We start from the raw sequence: 21419 nt of genomic DNA on the forward strand, positions 1-21419 counted from the left end.
TGTAGCAGGTATTTATTGTTGAGGGTTTGTTTGGATATATTAAAGTTGATAGATCAAAATCTGTCAAACTCAATACAAAAAATACCAGTCATCGTTATAGTCACGGTTAAAGTTACATAGCGCAACTCAGGCTTAGGCTGGGTTGCACCATCTTACTTTAACTTTAACAAACGTCAAAAATGTATAAAACACCATAAGTTATATAGTGAAACTCAACTTTAGAACGGTAAGGTAAAGCTACAAATGAAATTGATCTGTCAAAACTTTTGACACGCGGTCAGAGTAGGTTCAAGTTTGTCTGTGGAGTAACAACACCAATCTTTTAGTTATTGAGATTAAGGTTAATGTTAAAATTAAGGTTTTAAGTACCATACTCAAGTCCACAATGCAGCACTAGGCAGAAATTTTATGATACTGTCTATCTACCAAATTGAATCATTTATTGCTACAGGTTTAAGTACAAACAAAAAAGATCCACCAAACTATGAAAAATTAAAGAACTATACTGCACACGTATCGCATGCAAAGAAATTTGTTTAATAACACGTTTCATAATCTCCAAAGCAACTGGGGCAATTTTAAAAATTCCTCCTGATAAAAATCTCTTTTGCTGATGACCTAGATCTTTATATCCTGGGAACATACCCGGTTCACGATAATCCCTCAAGCTAATGTATGAAATAGCGACATCCATTTATCTTGTATGTTTTCTGGACGTCCATTATTCTAATTTTTACAATATCCACTAGTTTAACCATTTATACCCAGATTATCCACGGTAATCACTACTAGCTGAATTGGGTACAAATTAACATAAGTAAACAGTAAGCTTTGGGATGCAAATGAGTTTGCGTCAAACTTAGTATTTAAATCAGGTAAGGGCATGCGCAGACGGTGACAATTTGACACAATTTTTTTGTCAATACTCAATTTATTTGTGGCAGGCAAATGCGTTACTGATTCCCCATAGAGATAAAAAAAGGATTTCTGGTTCAAGCTAGCAAATTGTTATTAACCTTTCGTATGCCTTAAAGTAGCACTGGTCAGGACGAGGCACAATTACTTTCAAATTGTGTCTGGAATCTCAGCGTTCGATCGTTAACATTTAAAGCTAAGAAGATTTTTATAGTCTCACTGCCTAACTAGTAGAAAATCGTGTCTGGAAAATACAATCACCATCTAATGAAAATAATTATAAATATAAAATATATGTGCGAAACTAGATTTCTTTGTAATAGTATTCTTTTATTTTTATCAGCGTTCCAATACAAAAGAGAAACATTTAATTAATTCATCCCAGAACAATAACTCATCGCGCTCTCCGAAAACGTGTTTCTATTTGGCAACTATGTCCTCATTGGCCACTAAAAGCAAAAATAGGCTACTTATGCCCGTTTTCACCATCAATCCCTAATTTTTAAGTGACCCCTATGATAACAAAATTCCTGTTATTTATGTTACTGTCTCTTAAAAATTAGGGACTGATGGTAAAAACGGGAATAAGTCTGCGAAAAGCCTTATTTTAGTTGAAACCACTGATGTTAAGTAAGTACTTGAATTTAGTTGCAAAGCGGCTCAATAGTTGTAATGGAAGTGTTTTTGTTACTGTGATTGTGTCCCAGTTGTTTAGTGATTGGAGAATGGATGGGACCTTGTCTCCTTATAGGTATGTACAATTTGGTTAATAGTTCTTTATGGATTTTCTTCATCACACCTAAAATTATATAGTGTGTATGTTTGTTACTTCTTCACGTCTAAACGGTTGGAGTGATTTTAATAAAAGGTATGGAGTTAGCTGACACCCTGGATTAACAAATATGCTACGTTTTACCACGGGGCACAGCTAGTTTAAATATATTTGTAACTCAAGCTACGTTTTAATCATTTTATTATCATTTAACGTCGAAATATCTAGAGTGTACTTCCCTCGCCAACAATATTTTTGTTCAGAAAAGAAAATAGGCTTAGTGTGTGTTACAGCACTCTACTTTAACCGTAACTACATATACCTAACCATAACCGGTGTTTGACAGACTTAACGCGTGTTAATGTAATTTGGTGCAACCCAGGTTTAGAAATATAAAAACGCCCATAATTCAAATTTGCTATTACCCTCTTAGAGATAGAGATCTTATAGATATTTCAGAATAAGATCCACAAGGACAATCTTCTTAAATAATACCTCAAAGTGATTTCCAGTAAGCAAACAACGTACAAATCTTCAGCACTACAAACTTAATGGAACCAACGTCATCAAACGCTGTACCTAACAATACCATTGATATGTAAACAATTCCGTTCACACGTGGCCTTAGAGTACATCCTATTGCTGTCTCCTTCAGAACCACAATGTACATAGATACAAAAATACCACTCCTTTGGAAGTAGATAAAAGCCTACCGTGGCGCCCTCAGGCCGCGTCCGTAGTCCCCCTCGATCGGGCCCACTAGAGTGAGCCCACCGTAGGCTGGACTTTGGTCCAACAACGTGGTGGGCAACCCTCTAGTTGGGTTCGCCCGATCGCGAACGCGAACGATCGCCAAACGGCTAGAGTACCTTCTGTACTCGCCACTCTGCCCGGTGAAGCTGGAAAAGCTCTTCAAGCTACCAGGACGAAAAAAAAAATAGATAAAAGCTTCTTGACAAGAGCTCTAATTGAGTCGGCAAAGTATAAAAACTTAAATTAATCCACACAAATAATATATTTTACAAATCAATTTCATAAGTAGGTACTGCTACGAATATTTGCTAGAATTTGAGTAATAGTAAGAAGTAATTAGTAGACGACCTCATAAAGGTAGCAGGAAGGCTCTGGATGCAGGTCGTTATCAACCGGTCAATATGGACATTATTGGGGGAGGCATTATGTTGACATGATGTTGATGAAGTATACTAATTATACCTAACTTGATCTTCACTGGTTGGGTTTTTAGAAGTCAGTCAAAAGTTCCTGGCGCGTAACCAGGAGGAGGAGTTGCAGTGGTGGGAACAAGAGGTGGGAATGGGCCCGTATTTAATTATACCTAACTTGTTTGATTGACTAATGCTCATAGCAGACTTATCAACCCGAAAAGGAAACAACACCGTATCGCCTTTTGCGAGCTGTCATCGCCTTTTGCGAGCTGTCAATCGCGAAGCGAGGTGTTTACGCGTTGCAGATAAGTGTGCGTTGCGGTATGGAGTTTCATACAAAGAACACTGACCGCCTCGCGTTGATACGGTTACGATCCTTTACCAGGTTGATAAATGTGCGACGTCCTTTAGTAACATTAATTTATGCATTGAACTTTAATGTTTTTATCTGGTCATATAAAGTGGGCATTACTGTGTCCACTTTCCACTGTCAAAACGCGTCCCCAAAGTCAATATTAAGGGCCAGGCGTTACGCAAGGAGCGTTGCGTAACCTCTTCCCGACTGTGCCAATATCGGCTCTATATCGACAGTATAGGAACCAATTCAGTTTGCACACCACGAACACTATCTAGACTACGGAGGACGCGAATGCTGACGATTTTGAAGAAAATTTCAAGTTACTTATGAGAATGTAGCGTTATGATAAATATCCAAGATCAGTAGAAATGTTATGAAAGTTTTACTTGATGTAAATGTCCTTTTTTATTGTAGATCAACGGAATCAAATTTTCCATCACCAGTAATGAGTTGACCCTGCAGTCTACTGCCTAGAGACAGGCTGTTCGCTATAACCCAAAAAGCACAAATGAGTTGCATCACTTAACTTTAACCGTAACTAAACGATGGCCGGTATTTTTGTCCGGAGTTTAATAGATTTTGATGTTTTTTAAAGTTAAAGTAAGATGGTTCAACCCATACAAAATACACCGGTTATAGTTATAGTTACTGTCAAAGTTTGGTGGTGCAACTCAGCCTAAGTGTAACATGATTGTTCTACTACTAAAGTAACTAACATACATAATTATATGTATTTGTCAAGGTGTCGTTTTTCCAATATTCAGTAATAAATTAAAATAATTTGTTCAAGTTGATTTTCATTTGCAATGGGAAGTACTTCTTTCATTAAATGGTTGTTAATTGCCTTAATGATAGGCTAATGAGTTGGCATGTTTATCTCCATGCTGATTGCATCGACGGCTTATCGTGCGCTCCAAATCATTGAATTATCATCTCTATTGGGCAATCAGACTGATTCAAATGTCCAAGCTAATCGGCAAACAATTTGCAAAGTAACTTCGTTCGTTTCAGCCCAATGACTCCCACTGCTGGACAAAGATAAGGATTTCTTGTGACTTATTACACTTTATAAGCCTCCGTCTGTGAATCGACACCTTCACTTTAGATATTTAACTTAAGTAAGTACTAAAGTAAATAAATACTTTCAACTAATACATTCGGTTATGTATGTAATGTTATACACATTACATGCCTCAATTATCCTGCCTGTCCAAGCACATGCAAAAATGTATAAACTAATAAATTAGCCAAGTGCGTGTCGTGTCTCGCGCAGTGCAGGGTTCCGTAGTTGTAATATATTTCAGAAGCATTTTCGTCGTGATTAATATACATACCCCCAAAAAATTGCAGCTTTCTAGTGCCAATAGGTTCCAAGCAAAACCTTGGACGGACAGACAGACAGACAGACATAACGAAACTATAAGGGTTCCTTGTCAAGACTACGGAACCCTAATTAGCAGGAGCTCAAGCTACAATCTTACTAGCTAGACGATCTTTAAATTAAAAATCTCTACTTCCTTGCCCTTTTAATATCATTTTTGGGGGAGGTCTTTGTCCAGCAGCAGTGGACGTCTTTCGGCTGAAACGAACGAATATCATTTTTCATAGCACACTTTAATTGTGCAAAAACTTTTACTCGTACTAACGTTATATTGCTTGCTTGCAAAACATATTGCAATATAAAATATAACGAACTCAAATTGACGTAAAACAAACAAAAAAGTGTACTCATATAAATTAGGCATCCTTGTATAATAATTAACAAAGGAGACTGTTTCATAAACGAACTCGTGTGTGCTCCAAATTCATTCTGTTCATTATTATAAAACGGGGGTCATAGAGATCGGATAATTGAGGAAAAGTAATTTGTTGCAGAGAAAATCGGAAAACCCCGGGAAATAACGAAAATGTGACGGCCAACCTGGTTTGTTCTAATACAATTTTGTCCAAAAAGAAGCGATATTACTTCTAATAAACTCAACCATCGAGGTCAGCTGTCCACATAAACATTTTCTGCTTTGTTACAAAGAAAATATTAGGCCTAAACCGTAGTTTCCAATTTGCTTTTGGATTTTAAGTGCGTTTTCTTGGGATGCGGATCTCGGCATGCATGCGGATCCCCTCCCTCTTATCTATGGCGCTCGTACTTATAAATCACGCTGCTGATTGCCCGCGTAATAGGAAAAACATTTATGAAATGCAGGCAGCCCGTATCACCGCGTGGATCCCCTTATGGGTGGAGTTTCGTAAAATCCTTTCTTAGCGGATGCCTACGTTTTAAGCAGGTAGCATGCCAAATTTCAGCCCGATCCGTCCAGTGGTTTGGGCTGTGCATTGATAGATCACTATGTCAGTCACGTACCCAGATCCGCACGCGTGTCAAAATCCGCATCCCGAAAAAGGCACTAATAGTGATTTTTCTTGATTGTTACTATTGCATAATAAACGGAACTATGTAGATTTACACATTATGCTCACTTAAATAATTCACTCACAAAAAAATGTGTTTTCTACTAAATCGTTTTTATAACAATGTACTGGAAACAATATTGGGAGTTTCAATCAAATGTACCTTTATGGAACATCTATATTTAATCCGATTGTTGCAAATCGAAGGCCGATTACGCTCTCTCTAAAATTACTCGATTTTATATTCATCCCATAGAGCAGAATTTTAACGTTTAAACGATATAATGGTATAATTTCTCAGTTTCTCTATCGCTGTGAATATCTTTTAAATGGAAATCAAGCGATATTTAACTTTTGAAGCAATATTAGTTACACGTTTGATTTTTTAAACGAAACTAAGTTTATGGATGGTTTTAGTAGTTTCAAGTAGTCAAACATTATTTAATACTGTGTTACACTTTCTTTTCATAATATCATAATATCATCGATACTGACTCTTGTCAACTTTCTAAACTAAGGCTGAGTTACACCATCTAACTTTTACAGTAACTTTAACGATAAATGGTGTTATTTTTTATGGAGTTTGACAGATTTTTGACGTTTGTCAAAGTTAAAGTAAGAAGGTGCAAGTCAGCCTAAGGATCCTTATTAACACAAAGATCACCTTCTAGTTTCCACCCTCGTCGCAAAAACAGAAGGTAAATAAATTCTAACACATAACAGCCTAAATTCAAATTACGTACCAGTAAGTTCTTGAAACATATTAGCACAAAGGTATAATAAGAGCATTCAAATAATTAAATTAGTCTTAGGCTGGGTTGCACCATCTTACTTTAACTTTGACAAACGTCAAAAATCTGTCAAATTCCATACAAAAAACGCCAGTTATCGTTATAGTTACGGTCAAAGGTTGGTGGTGCAACTCAGCCTTAAAGTGATGTTTTCAGAACACTATTTAATTAGTCTCACTCAGTAATTCAATGTAGCCTTAATACAGGGTGTCCTTCAAAAGTTAATTTTCCAATGTTTATTTCATTTTCAAAAGAGAAATTCAAACACTTTAAACAAAGCAAACAAGCTAGTTTCATTTTAAGCAGTTTAATTCGAAATACTTACATTTCTTGACTTGACACTGTAGACCTATTTACATTATTGTAGCTTTAAGGAATTTAATAAAATGCCCTCTCCACTAGTGCAATGAAAAACTGTCTATCCTTTAAAAGTTATTTAGCAGTTAAGAATGAATTTACATTCCAGTTTCGATTTAATGAAAGGAATATTCCGTTGGTATTGGTTCAAATACTATGCTTTGAGTATTTGTTGTTCTCGTTAACATCGGAGGTCTTAATGATGCTATCAGGAAACGTAATACAAACTATTTTCAGGGTACACCTTTAAGTTTCAAGCTATTTCCATTGAGACAGCTTCTTAGACTTCTTACCATTCTGAAGTTATTTAAGAAAATGATTGGGTTTTTTTTAAATAATATTAGTAGGTAACTAGCGGCACCCGCGACTTCGTACGCGTGGATCCCGTTTTACCCCCTTAGGGGTGGAGTTTCGTAAAGTCCGTTCTTAGTGAACACCTCGTTCAAAAGGAACCCCCAAGCAAAATTTGAGACTCTGCACTTGTAAGTAATTACTGAGATTTTGAGAGTGGGTCAGTCAATCAGTGACCTTTCGCTTTTATAGATATAATAATATTATGTAGATTTGAATTGTCCGTCCGTCGTGGTAAGTTAATAAGCAAATAACAATAGTAGTTGCGGCAAGGTTCGAACCCGCATTCCCGGATCTCGAGTCAACCAGTCTGATACTTTTCACCGTTCGGATATTGTCACTTCTAATAAAAAATTAAAAACATTTATAGTTCTAGGTAAAAATAAAAATGCCATTTCAGCTCAGAGCACAATGTTAGAGCCGACTCATTAGCAGACGTCCAAATACACTAGGTCACGATCCTTAGCAAGGAACTGCCTAAGAACATGAGCTAGTATTAGGACTTGTTCCCACGGAGGCATCCCGTTTTTTTGCAGGATCCCGTTTAGTAGTATACGTGTTTTATTATTACGTTCACACGTTAACGTTTGCAGTGTCCTGTAAAAAATCTATCCGTTCGGATTTTTAGTTCTCATTTCAAACACACGTGTTTTCACCCGACAGTTCGGTTTTACAGGATCCTACTGGATGGCATAGGAATAGCCCCATAGAGATATAGAGAGATGCCAACTAATGCGCTGAGTTCAAAACTCAGTGTCACATTAGAAATTGACACAAACAAAGTACCTAATCAAAATATTTTATGTGCTCATTATCCACTGCGGTATGAGTACTCAACGTTCGAATAATCTTGTACTACGCAAGCAATGTAAACTGTTTACATTATGACGTCTGCAGCAATGTGTTCTGTTTTTGGGCATATTGCTGCGACACCGGCCCCGCCCCCTTTTCACATCTCGCTTAAGTTTCTGTGATCTGTAAATAGCTCTTAACCAAGCAAACAATTTCACCTTTACTATACTAAACCTTACAAGAATACATTCGAAGTCTTAACTTTAAGTTATTATCAACAAAGTTGAACTCGCACAGAATTTGTCAAACTTTGCTTCTAAGTTTCTACAACACTTGTACTTTCGTTTTAAATAAGCCAACTTCTCGGTTTTAAACTTATGAATATTTAAGGCGGTGCGCTAATCAAAATTATAAAAAAGGTTGAGGAGTTCTGAACAGATTTTGGCATAAATAAACTTTGTAGGTTATGGGACTCTGCTGTGAATAGTAGATTAAATAATTAGGTATTTTTAATTATGTGTGATTGTTTGTGTTGTAAGTAGGTACATACTTTACTTGAATAAATCTGAAACTCACCACAGGAATAGGGGAAAAATCATAGACTGTTTTGCATAATAGCCGTTCCAATGAATCAGACTATTTTACATGTATTGGAAAGATTGAATAAAAAGTATGTCTGTATCATTCTGGTTAGATTGCAAATTAAAATAATTTGTGTTCATTAAGGCAGTTGTCTTTGCTTCAATGTTTCACAAAAGCGAAAGATCACTGACTGACTCACTCATCACGGAACCTCAGAAACTACAAGTGCTAGGAGTCTCAAATTTTGCTTGGGGGTTCCTTTTAGAACGTAGGTGCTCACTAAGGCAGGATTTTACAAAATTCAACCCCTAAGGGGGTAAGACGACACGTTCACGCGTACGAAGTCGCGGGCAGCCGCTAGTCCTACTAATATTATAAATGCGAAATTTTGGATGTCTGGATGGATGTTTATTACTCTTTCACGCAAAAGCTACTGAACGGATTTTGATGAAACTTTACAGTATTATTCTTTACAACCCAGAATAACATATAGGCTATAATTTATGACGATATGTGACAAACTAAATTACACGCGAGTTAAGCCGCGGGCAAAAGCTAGTGTACAATATTTATTTCTAAGTTATTGGTACCAACCACGAGTACCTATACTCGTAAGCAGTTCACACTAAGAACTTCAAAGGTATCAAAAGGGTGCTTTACACGATCCTTCGATCGTCAATGAATAGAGAACTTAAGTCGCTATTATTGGCAGAACGCTTTGAATATTCCTTACATAAACTTGAAAGAATTTAAATGCTTTGTGGAATAGAAATGTTGTGTGTTCGAAAATTTTTATAGCTCCATAGTTTTTGCGGCGCACTGTATTAAATACCGTCACCTCAGCGCTCATTGTATCGCAACCAAGCGGAGAGCCATTCATGCGGACAGCACAATTTTCCGACTCCATTCCAAGAGCGGAGAGCGATAGCACTTGTTCATTATAAAGTTATAATAACGTCACTATGATAACGTCGGGTGCATGGTTTTATTCAATAATTTTGTAGTAGAACTTTTCTAGAATGACTAGTTAGGCCCTGAAAAACAAATGAGTTTTTAAACCTGAAATAATTGATTTTTCAATGTTTTGGTAGTGACTTCAGCAGAATAGTACTTACTTATTTTGTAGGCCTACTTATTTGGAATTAAGACGAGTTGTAGGTATGGCAAGACAAACCTCTAAAATTTACCTTTTACTGGACACTTATATTACTTTAAAGCTCACCAGTATCTGATAAAAATTCACATAATTATCAGTCAAAATTATGAAAATAAAGGCTAATGAAAATTGCTGGTGACTTTTTCTGACAGCTTTCTCTATCAGAGGCTTGTGAGACGAAGTTTTGGTTTATAACAGATGAGTTCCTTTAAACATAATGGGATTCAAAATATAAAAATAAAACATGCTTTTTATCGCAGGTTCATGAGCTGTCTAATATTAAGTAAAGATTACATTGAAAAGCAAGATGCGTTTATAACTTGCGCCAATCCTAACGATTGGCACAGTGATACCGTGTCGACAGTACCGATCGGGTACCGAGCGAAGTAAAAATACAGATTTATTTATTATTTTGTACTATTTTTGTAAAAAAAACTATGATACTACCTCAATAGTCTGATAACATTTCGAGGAATAATAAGGAGGAGGATCAATACTGACATTGTTCCTCGAAGTTCCTTCTAAAGTACAAAGGTACTTAGGTATAAATCTGAACATAATTTTGAAAGCAGGTAATTCGATTCTATTGCATAGTTGCTGGGATTTTTCCATTTATTTATATTTGAAAATATCATTTCCTTTCGTTCCACTTGAGGAAAGTCGATATTTGCCAGCGAAAAATCATGTTCCAAATAACATTTTTGACGTGAAAGCGCTTTAACCACACATTTAGCGTTCGGTCCCGATTCGATTTCGAAAAAGATTTCAAACGTATCTACGAAAAGTTTTATAGCATTTTTCAAGCGAAATATATTTCCGAGTAAGAAAAAATATGAGTGCTGCTCGCATGGCAGGCCTTCTAAGCTATTTTACTACATACTGCCGCCCTGTTGACGAGCAGCCAACGAAAGCAGTGACGTCATCAAAGTCGTTACGTTTCCACCGCTACGTGTAAGCCAACAGATTCCTTTTCGTTTTTCTGGAGCACTTATGTATATGTGGGTAATGCGAAATGAAACTTGCTGCCACGAGGGAGAATGCATATTGCATTGTCACGTGCACGCTCCACGCGGATGCATACTGTTAATTGGTTTGTCATGCAGTTCCGCTGATTTTTTGTAGTTTTTGTTTTATGTGCCTTTGATTCTCGTGCCTTTGACTCTTGCTATAAAACGATTTGAGTTTCAAGCTCTGCCTTTAATTTTTTGTGAAGAATTTGATCAGAAAAGTGTAAGCTTTTATCTAAGCTAATTACCAAACATGTACTTTTAGTTATTTTTTGCATATTTGTTTCACTTTATGAAAGCTTATTTTTATGAAATCGATTATTATAACACCATACATCGAAGACTTGTCAGACCTATGGTCTTATAGAGTCTGTCCCCAGTTATTAACTCATCCGATAGAAGAAGCTTAATTCTAATAGCTTTTATAGCTTTTTTTTGTAACTTTCAGATGTTCTGTTGACGATTCTAATAAGTAATAACTTATTATTCTAATAAGTCATAATACGTATATGTTCGTTGAACTTACAAACAGTAAAACCGGTGTTCTACGTGGCAATTCAAACAAACATGCAACGTTGAATGTGCATGTGTGATCAGTGCACTGTATGATACCGTGTTTTAATACAGGGTGACTTTGCAAACAGTATCCAAAAATATTTAATAATAGTCCAGTCAATGAATGCCCTAACGACGGTGTAGAGAGAAATCCGTGGAACACAATTTCTGACCTCGGGACTTTATATAGACTAGTTAGGAGGTGAACATAGCAAAAGTCCCCGCCCTTAGCCCTTGAGCCGGCGGGAAGAGGGGGTTTAAAAGGTACCACTTTTCGGTTTTTTGCTTAATCCTCGGAAACTATGCGTCCTAGTGACATGACTACTATGAACCAAAAAAAGCTTATTCAATTTGCTACAGGTGAGATAGTCAAGTTTTTCTATATCTTGTATAGTTTTCGCGGCATCTGCTCTAGAAGGTCTGTAATATTGGAAATTTTATTTTTGTCTTACATGTTCCCATCAGGTGAAAATCGACTTGATCAACATTGAGCAAACATTCTAGATATGCGGGAGCATGTTAAGACTACTTCCAGGGAGGGGACTGCACGGTGCGTATATTTAGACGAACCATTTGCAGGCACTTTTGACTCCTCATCACTCAAAAACTATTGTGCGTTAACACTTCAAATTTGGCTCATGTGTTGAGACTTACAAGATAAACATCAACTTCAAATTTCATAAATATACCTCAAACGGTTATTTAGGTATTGATGTTGAAAAATCGACATTTAGAACACTAAAATCTATCTATTACCTGTGAAATGTTAAAATTTACTGGTTTTTTGTTTCTTCCTTTGTATTTACACATCTACCTATCTGCATGCCAAATTTGAACCTTCAAAGTCATCTGGAAGTAGTTACAATTTGGTCTATAGGTCAAACATGTAGATTTTTGGACGTCAATACCTAAAGAACCGTTTGAGGTATATTTGTGAAATTTGAAGCTGATGTTTATCTCGTAAGTCTCAACACATGAGTCAAAGAAGAACGGTCATTTGTGACNGAGGCACTGGAGCCCACAGTTTTATTAAAACGACGCACTTCCGAGCAATCATTGACACGGCAACTGCGAAAATAATAACCATTCGGGAATGTGTTTATTTTGAGAAGTTCTGTTGATATAACGATCAGAGAGGATTGAATCAAAATGTGGAATTTTTTCGATGCTCTATTGTTCTCTGGGGGCAGTTCTGTGACTTTTTATGGTATATCTACTATAACTTTTGGTTTTATTATTACGATTTTCTCACATTCAGCCCATTTTTTGTGTCGTTGTAATACATAATTTTGAACAGTACCTATGTTGGCTTTTGTTTTATTGATTCGTAATAAGGTTTAAGATTTATCTATAACGTAAAATTCTAACTAATTAAGGTTGTGGTTAGACGGAAGCCATTTTAAGAGATCTGTGTGCCTACTATGAGTTTACGTTAGGTGTGCTCGCTAGCGACTGCGTAAAAAAATGACACTTAAATGTATGACATTTTGTGCAGCGCCCCTAGCGGCTACTTTCAAGAAATAAAATCTTCATAGAATTTTTTGACGTATTCGCTAGCGAGCTCACCTAACGTAAACTCATGGTAGGCACACTGAGAAACTTCAAGACGTGATTTATTATATTCCTGAGAGTACAATCATAGTTGTCATTTTATTGGATTCAAAGAACATGTTCAAGAAGTAGAACATCTATTTATCTAAATCTGACTTACTAGTTGAAGTATAGAATGCTGCTTGTGTATTATTCACTTTTCCACTGTCTTACGCCCGTATTCACAAACGATGCTTGCTTAAGTGAAGCAGCAAATCGGACGAAGAGCGTTGAATAGAGCTCTGTGATTGGTTCGTGTGTCACCCGGTGCATCCACGCGCACTGTGAGGCCTCATAGTAATGTTTGTGAATACGGCGTTAGACACAAATATAGAATCTCAGACTTATTTCCTTAATACAATCCAACAAAAACGGACATGAAAAATCATCGAACGACCGAAGTCGTAAATACTGTTGGTAAATATGGTAATCGTTATATTATGCGGTCAGCTTAGTTCTTTTCAAAGTAAATGGGATTAATCCAGAGTCGGGTTCGCTACCAACAGACATTAAAACGATAAATGTCACTTCTAGAGTGTTTCAGAGGAAAACGGTTAAGGGCAGTAATTTATGTAGGCGTGGCCATTCGGAAGACCTTGCCCGGTACTATCTTTAAGAAGAGTTTTAGATGGTTTATATGCATTCATTAAATTAAGTGCTGAGTAACTTCAGTTTGTATGGCAACAAACATAAATTAAATAGGTACTTTGGAAGTTTTCAGAGTTGTGTATTTATGGCTATGGATATGTTGGCCGAGTAAGAATTGACATACCATTTATTATTATCCATGGGTAAATCAAATTGTACTAAGTACACGTTATGATACTTATCTTATACAAGACTGTGAATGTATGCAGTTCCCACGTATGAGCCTTATTGGTTTGTGTAAGATCTAAATTATTGTAGCCTTTGTTTAATTTTTGGTAGAGTCATACATAATAAGAATATTCAACGAAAATATTTTCTAAACCTATCCTCATTGCAGAATGACACATTTCTCATGCATTTCAATCATCGGGCTTTTACATCTCGATATAATCGAATGATACTCGTACCGTACGTGTCACATCACTACATCTCCATTAATCATATTCGATGCAGCGTCTCGATGAAACGCAAAAATGCATGCCCCGTCACGAACGCATTCGGTATTGTTTCAACTAATTGATAGATTTGCGGGGAGTTTTACTTTTACGCGCTCGTGATTGAACATTTTTGTTCACATTATTTTTTTGTTTCTGGGGAAAGCGTGATGTTAAATCTGTTCACAGTTTATGTAACTGAATTTGTAAATTGTTGTAACACCGTGGGACTTAAGTATGGGAATAGTGAATTGAAATTGTCGACTGCTCGTACCTCCAAGGCTTAGCTGTAGCAAGCAAGTTGGTGTATCTACATCTATAATTATTATAAATCTGTAGAGAGGTCAATTCTGTACATGAAATATATTTTCAAAATAACTATCAGGGGGTGATTAGTGGTCGATACTGATGCCAAAAGTGAAATCAGTAAAATTTTTGTGTGTCTGTCTGTATGTTCCTTATAGAAACAAAAACTACTCGACGGATTTTAACGAAACTTGGTACAATTATTTTTCATACTCCTGGGCAGGTTATAGTATACTTAGGAATTCCCACGAGAACGGGAATTAGCGGGAAAATCCTTTTGTATGAAAAATATAAACCGATTAAGTCAGTTGCTACCTTAAGGAACTTAAAGCTTAGTTACAACAGGATATTGCAAAATTCCCACGGGAACGGGAGTTAGCGGGAAAAAACATTTGTATGAAAAAATCTAAACCGCGTAAGATAGATGAAGGGGGTAAAACGGGATCCACGCGTACGAAGTCGCGGGCGGCCGCCAGTAGGCAATAAAAACTATCTGTACATACTGCCTACCTTAAAAACCTACTCGTAAAACAAATACCCTTCAAATTCAATACTTTCACGTCGTCGTAATAGAAGTATCATAGTCAATATGAATTTTGTTATAACTAGGTACTTTGCTATTCTTCGCCATTATTTGTTTTTCAAACTTAGTTGCTTTTTCACTACTCTTTTAAATATGATAATTATCAGTTATACCGGTAATTACTTACTCATAACACAATCGTTTTGGGCTAAGCCACGTAAATTATTTGAGTCCGCATAATACATTTTCTATTAGATACTTAGTAATATTCGCGTTGAATGTCAAACTTTCACAGAATCATGTTTGCCTCAACATCATTACACTCGCCACGTTTTGTTTTATATTCACGAAGCTTACTTGCTTTGCTCTTAGGATTTATATGGAGCTTTTTAACATGACCAAATATAGACATTTTTTAAAATTTTATTAAAACATCGCGGCAATATTTTAATTAATCACAAGGCAGGAGACCTATTGAGACAACTCGTATCCTGCAACCATTAAAATTTTGTATTTTTTTAAATTCACAGTAGGGATAATAAATATTAAAAAAAACCCAATCTAGTCACATCACTAGCAAAAATAGTTATGGTTTACAAATCCAGTGCCACCAAAAAAGATGACAGATACAGTTACAATAGATCCGTGCACGAGGATGAGAGTGCACGATCTACTATTTGTGTTGTCAGCCTACAGCCCTTGTCAATCGGCAGCCAACCGAAATCGGCGAATCTGAATGGGATTCGACAAATGTTAACAACATTCGAGTAGGTATCTAGTACCAAATCCAATAAAAAATAAAGGAAAATCGGACTCGCATACCGTGGGTTCCATACATACCTGTAGTTATGTAAACCGTTTGTTCCTGAAACCATTCCGACCACCAATAGAAGTAGGATCATCTGTGAAAATTTCAAGCTAGTTCGGTTCATTTGATAGCCTGGATATAGCTTGATGAAAGACTGCTTAGACGGACAGTGGAGTCTTACCCATTAGGCACGGATTCCTAAAGATCCAGCAAAAACGTATGCGCTCTCTCACGTTCCTACCTACAGCTACGCTTGCGTTTCGATGAAATCGTGAATCTAAGCTCGATACTTATCAAAAGAACATGCATATTGCATATCTCCCGAGTTATGAGCGATAACGTCCTACGGGAACGCGATCGTAAACCGAGTCTTTTGAAATGCGCATTTATTTTTATAGGGATTATTATAAAATAGGATTTTTGCACAGTTGCTTGTCCGATATAGCCAACAAGTTGGTTGAAGGTTGGACTTGAGGATTAGTAAAAACTATTGTGATACGCCTAATAAACAACATAGTTTAGTATCATTTGGAATCGATGAAGTCTAAATGTAGAATGAAAGACAAATATTGCAAAACACCTGACGGCTTTATGTCTAACTAAACTAAACTACTGTGTCTTTCTTGAGAACAGTTTCATATAAAAGCGGCACGGCCGTACCATCCTTTTCTCGACGCAATTCAGGCCATTTTCGACCGCCTGTAACTTCGTTGTGGATAAAACTAGAAGGCTGAATTTTCATTAGCTATGCAGGCATTGTAAAGACACGGTATATTTCAAATTTCATTCAATTTGAACCAGTAGTTTAAGAATTATAACGGGTCAAAGTTTCTTAATTTTGTCACTCACTGACTGACTGACTGACTGACTGACAGACTGGCTGACTGACTGACTCACCGATCATCAAAATTCTAAGGCACTTCTAGCAGACCTAGAAGCTTCAAATTTGGAATATAAGTAGTGTTTGGTGTATGAATCAAGGAAAAACTAAAATATTTGGGGGCACGGTAGTGAAACCGCCAAGTCGAGTAAAATTTTTCAATTTCGGTCCAGTTTTCTAGATACATAACTGCTGTCTACAAAATACAAAAAGATTATACATTTTGTTGAGTACAATCTGTAACATCTTTTAGATGAGAATAAGTATACCAATAGGTTCAAGGCTCGTGTCGACTTTCTTAGTTTCTTATCTACACCGGTCAAACCATATGAAAACTTTCGCAGTCTTCAGCAGACCAACTTCGTAATTGAACCTAAGCCTTCCACTGAGCTAAAGTTTGGGGAAGATATTAAAAAGTGTATTTAATAACTGTTACGTAACATTGAACTTGCGTCGCGTGCCAAGCCAGTGGAAACAATGGAAGTTTCGCTATAAATTCAGTTGTTCGCCTGCCGCTCGCGTTTGCTGCACAACTGGAACGGAATACAGTAACATCGCTCTGACACATTTGGAGAACCACAGGAAAAAAAGTAATTGGCATTCCCCGCAGAAATGCCAAGCTTATGTGAAAATCACTTTAACAGCTTTCGGTCTTCTTCTAATTCTGAGCCTTCTCCCATTTCATTTGGGGTCTACCCTCCTTGTTTTGAGACGCCAAGATAATCTTGGACTCTTAGGTTCATTTTTGACAGTTGTCGTACAGGCGTTCTTTGCCCTTCCTTTTTTTCGGGGAATGAAAAGAAAATTAAACATGTGTGTATTTTTTTACAGTTGGCTCATTTACTGTTGTTCATGTTAAGGCACTTTAGGTAATAGTAGAATTTTTAACATCTACTCGTGTGTAGACTTCCAGTCAACTTCTTTTTAATAAGTTGAATTTAAAGGCCACGATGAAAACTGCTATTGTTCCACCCATAAAAATCTGATTTCATATCATTCAACAATATTCATTCAATGTTTTCTACCCATTATACGTTTCATTTGCGACAAAAGGTAGCTAACATGTCATGTCACATAAAAAATCAAATACTTATCTGAATTCTGCTAACACACAAACAAACACAAAGTCTACTGCATCTTGCTATATTATATTTGTCTTTACGACTTTACGTTTATTGGCGGTTTTTCCTTATTCCCGAAGATCTATGAACTCGGTTTTGGTACCAATACATCTTAATGTTCATTATCACGGTAAGTTTAAGTGCTTTAATCGGATGTTATATTAGCTTCAGTTTTAGGCTTTGTTAGCCGCCTGAAAAGGGTTGTGCACAATACGGACTTCTGATTACAATACTTGACTAAGTTAGAGAGTTTCAAGTTATCCTTATAAGATAGCTAGTATCTTATTAATTATAACTTGGATACCCTGAAAAGTGCTTAGAAGCTTTGACCTTCAAAATACCTCTTTACTTATTCAAGTAATAGATTTAAATCTTAATTTACACCTGTAACGCCCTTGGGACTGGCGGGTGTCTATCTGCGACGCGTACGGTAATCACTTACCTACCATCAGGTGACCCGTCGGCTCCTTTGCCTTCTGGCAAATAAAAAAAACTTTTACCTAACCCCTTACAAGGACTTGAATTGAAACTGATGAAAATAGGTTACCGAAATATCCTATTACTCCAAATATTTTGCTCCTGCTCTTTACTTTACTCGAACCTGTAACTCACTACTCTGATGTCAGGCCGCCAAACCCACACAATACCAATCCGAATTCTTTATTAGTACGAGTATATTACTCCTTTTTTAGGGCACTTACATACATCACTTCAGGACATTTTGGCTGGTGCAGAAATACACTTTGCATATTTGTTAAACCTCCCCTTAATCCCTTCGTGGTGAATAACCAACTCGACACAAGAGACTGGACTGGACACAAGTGTGTCCATTTGGTGAAAGTCAAAATGAGTATCACCACAGAATAATAATAAGTACAACGTATCATCACTTTTTTTCGTCATTTGATCATGCCAATAATTTAACAGGTACCTACCTAGTTGGCGAAAATGTAAAAGTGTTTTAATCATGATATTATGATCTTGAGTGTGTCCAGATGAAATCCTCCATTTGCTGGTAAATTAGAGAAGATCGTTCTGTAATTTACCAGCAAATGAAGTCTGCAGTGGAGACTAAATGACCCTATTATGTATCCAGATGACGAAATAATAATGTGATAGCAATAGGCTAGTTTCCTAAAAAAATTTTAGTCCGTCTTGTTTAATATCAAAAAATATTGGACACGTCTATTTTTATTTGTCAATCTAACAAATATTTACATAGTTATGGTGCGTTGAAGTTCCGCACGACGTCACAACGTGCGGCACTTTTATGCACGCATGGACGTCACGGGCCTCTTCTTAAGAACTTTGGCGCGCTTTATCTCTTTAAATTTTCATTAGTTTGAAAAAGTGAAAAATACATGTAGAGTATTTTTGATAAGTTAACTGACGGACTAATTAAAACTCTTGCTTTTTGACCCAGGAAACATCCCATAACAGCTTAAATATTTAGCTTTACACCCGATACCTACGTGTAGTATCTAAATCGAAACTTTGGATGAGGAATGGCTTGAAGGTAATGAGAAAAAAGTTTAAGGCAAGTCATTGTTTGAAATCGAGTTGGGGGAAGTCAGATACCATAAGTCTAAAGTCTACTTCGTTCGGGAATTCTTCTGCAGACGACAGCAATTTCTTCTAAATACTTGGACATTTTGTTGCCGTAGATGAGGATTTTGAGGGTCACGGAAAATATTTTTTCAAACTAGATGGATGGCTTTGGAGAAGCGCTAGAGTAAATGCATCGAGATAGAGGGAAACTACGTTAAGAAATAAATTTATTTTAAATACAAATGTCATACGGATACTTATCAATCGGTCCTCGTAATAACGTGCAAATATACAACTTAGTGAGTATATTTCACCGGGACACCATGGCGGCGCCAGGTGAGTAACTCTCTAAAGAGGTGCATACATTTTGTTGGTAACCGGCGACTGGTTGCGCCGCCATGGTGTCCCGGTGAAATATAGCCCTAAGTGCGCTCCGACGCGCGCGGTCAATGAGAATCGTCCCTAATGGTTATTCAGATGTTATTTTGACTATTCTTTGAAATATTTTGGTATTCGTGATTTAAAAAGTAAACGTCGGGTACTTTTGAATAGTATTCTAGTTTGTTTAACATTCAATAAAACTTGTGGGTAGGTAGTTCCTTTTTATCTTTAATGTAAGTAGTTGTCAAACGGTGCGAAGTGGGAATAGTTTGCGCGGTGCAAAGTTGTTCTCGATGCATTTTTATCGTCTTTTAAAGTTTTATTTTGGGTTTCTTGTGGTGACGTTATTTGGTATTATGTTATGTGAATGTAATACGTATGTAAGGATAGTCGCGGTATAGTCTTATCATATGAAGTGAAAGTGCTGAAAGATTAAGAGGAGATACAAGACCATATAACATAGAAAGGTACTTACTTTATTTTATTTGTTTTAAATATCTATTGTGAATTTGTGACATCACATTATGCAATTTTTGAGCGTTTATGATTCACGTCATACGCTTACGCAAGTATTCACAAACCATGCTTGCTTAAGTGAAGCAGCAAATCGAACGAAGCGTTGAATAGAGCTTAGTGAATGGTTCGTGTGACACCCTGTGCGTCCACGCGCACTGTGAAACCTCATAGTAATGTTTGTGAATGGCATTAGTCGTTTTTACATTATGCCTCCCGATCGCAGAGCTTCCAGGTTGACCTACGATCTTAATTTTTGCAAATGCCCATCATATCACTGGTCCGAGCATGCTACCCTGCTGGCACTGCGCCAACCCGACTTTATCAAACGCGTGAACGGGGCCTGATTAGTCCCACTCAACATGAATGTTAAATTGAACCAGGGAAATGCGTGAGATACGAACAGTTACGCAACATAAAAAGCCAACGTAAAAGAACGTAAATGGTTAACGGCGAGCCGAACTTTGACGGATGAATATTGATTATTTGTTTTATGCTGTTTTGTTGCGGAATTATTTTTGTAAGTTTAAACTTTACATTGAAATGAGTCGTATGAACTTATACCTTATTATTGCCCAATTTCTTGATAAAAAATTGCCCTTTTGGAAAATAAAATTACTTTCAAATACATAAAATCACCGTGTATTTACACCATCAGGAAATTAACAAAACATTATCAATAGACTCCATACTAGCGCCACGCGCTCGCTCGTCTATCTACAACATTAATTTATCCGCCATTGCTTCAAACTGCTCTATTTTCCACCAAATCATTATCTAAACAATGAAAACAAAGTGTTGCACATCTGCACTAGGCCCAGCCAAATAAGTGATTTCCATTTGAATACATGCCAAATGGTACCCACACTAATATGGACGATATGGCTCTGCGGAGTCGCGGTGTTTTTCTTACATTCCCCCATTTTTCCCCTTTCAGAGAACATGTGAGGCAAATGATCCCAAACTTCCTATGTTTTGACTGGGCCGAATGTTTGGCATAAAACATGAGTCGGATATTTCTGGCGCTTCCTTTGTGTTTGTTCTTACTGAAGATGTAAGATGCTACTTTTGTAGAACTTCCAGCCATTTGTAATATTCCATAGCTTGAAGCATCTGGTAAGTAGTTATAATTTTCCATATTGATTATTTGCGTTCCGTCTCCACAATAATTATTATCCAATTAATTATTATAAATATTACTTTAATTGAATTTGACTGACTTACAATAACTATGGTAGTTATTGTAAGTCAGTCAAATTCAATTAAAGTAATATTTGATTACTTACAGAATAGCAGGAAAGGTGAAAGTAATATAATATTATCCAAGTAAGGTTTGCTACGCGATCGGACACCATAAGGCTTATTTTAACCGTGACTATAACAATAACCGGTGTATTTTGTATGGAGTTTGACAGATTTGGACGTTTGTTAAAGTTAAAAAAGATGGTGCAACTCA

The 21419-nt window shown here is 36.7% G+C and overlaps 1 protein-coding gene across 1 annotated transcript in view; it reads left to right on the forward strand.

The window, feature by feature from the left end:
- shaker (potassium voltage-gated channel protein Shaker) overlaps positions 1-21419 on the forward strand; it is a 466602-nt gene that overhangs the window by 157281 nt on the left and 287902 nt on the right. The window lies entirely within an intron of this gene.

The sequence above is a fragment of the Ostrinia furnacalis genome, unplaced genomic scaffold (assembly GCF_004193835.3).
Source record: "Ostrinia furnacalis isolate ACB-3 unplaced genomic scaffold, ASM419383v2 OfSCF7471, whole genome shotgun sequence".
Lineage (NCBI taxonomy): Eukaryota > Metazoa > Arthropoda > Insecta > Lepidoptera > Crambidae > Ostrinia > Ostrinia furnacalis.